Source organism: Triticum aestivum, chromosome 2D (assembly GCF_018294505.1).
Source record: "Triticum aestivum cultivar Chinese Spring chromosome 2D, IWGSC CS RefSeq v2.1, whole genome shotgun sequence".
Lineage (NCBI taxonomy): Eukaryota > Viridiplantae > Streptophyta > Magnoliopsida > Poales > Poaceae > Triticum > Triticum aestivum.
Genome location: NC_057799.1, coordinates 329,619,274 through 329,620,718, shown reverse-complemented (window position 1 = coordinate 329,620,718; position 1,445 = coordinate 329,619,274).

Below are 1,445 nucleotides of genomic sequence, written 5' to 3'. Positions count from 1 at the left end.
GAAGCGTTCGTCCGGACCGGACGTGTCCGGCGGCGCGCGGAGGACGAAGGCTAGGGTTTGGACCCGTAATTTCGGAGGGTTTCGCCCACACGATCATGATCGAACGACCTAGAGCATGGAAGTGACTTAGATGGGTTATAGGGATGTTAGGAGGGGTTTTTTTCTGCAACACACAAAAGGACTTTGCGGTTACCCGGTTAACCGTTGGAGCGTCAAACGACCTCCAAATGGAACGAAACTTGACAGGTGGTCTACCGGTGGTATACCAAGGCCACTTGGCAAACCTCGGTCCATTCCGAGAATGTTTAACACCCGCTCACGAAAAGAGACAAGAGGGGTGCGCCGGTGCACGTGGGAGTGTCGGATTGCAAAACGGACAACGGGGAAAATGCTCGGATGCATGAGACGAACACGTATGCAAATGAGATGCACATGATGACATGATATGAGATGCATGACATGAACAAAATGCAAAACGAAAAAACAAAACCCGACCACGAAGGGAATATCATAACACATAGCCGAAAATGGCAAGAGTTGGAGTTACAAATATGGAAAGTTACATCCGGGGTGTTACAACACTCCACCACTACGAGAGGATCTCATCCCAAGATCTAGGACTGAAAGAACTCCGGATATTCGGAACGGAGGTGGTCCTCGCGTTCCCAGGTGGCTTCTCGGTCGGAATGGTGCGACCACTTCACTTTCAGGAATTTCATTGACTTGTTGCGAGTCTTGTGCTCAGTTTCTTCAAGAATAGCAACGGGGTGCTCATGATAAGACAGATCTTCTTGGAGATCAATCTCTTCGAAGTTGGTGGTGCGCTCAGGAGTCTTGAAGCACTTGCGAAGGTATGACACGTGGAACACATCGTGCACGTTCGCGAAGTTGGAGGGAAGCTCGAGTTGATAGGCGAGGTCGCCTCTTTTGCCAATGATCTTGAAAGGACCCACGTATCTAGGGGCAAGCTTCCCCTTGATACCGAAGCGACGAGTGCCTTTCATTGGAGAGACGCGGAGGTAGACATGGTCTCCGATCTCGAAAGCCAAGTCACGGTGCTTGCTATCATAGTAACTCTTCTGGCGCGATTGCGCGGCTTTGAGATTTTCATGGATGACTTTACACATTTCTTCAGCCTCTGTGATTAAGTCATTGCCAAGAAGTTGGCGTTCACCAGTCTCTCACCAATTGAGAGGAGTACGGCACTTTCTGCCATATAGAATCTTGAATGGGGCCTTGCCCGAACTCGCTTGGAAGCTGTTGTTGTAGGAGAACTTGACATATGGAAGACAATCTTCCCACTTCATGCCAAAGGAAATGACACAAGCCCTGAGCATATCTTCAAGGATTTGATTGACTCACTCGACTTGGCCACTAGTTTGAGGATGGAAAGCTGTGCTGAAGCGAATGTTGGTGCCCATGGCCTTCTGGAAGGAGTCCCAGAA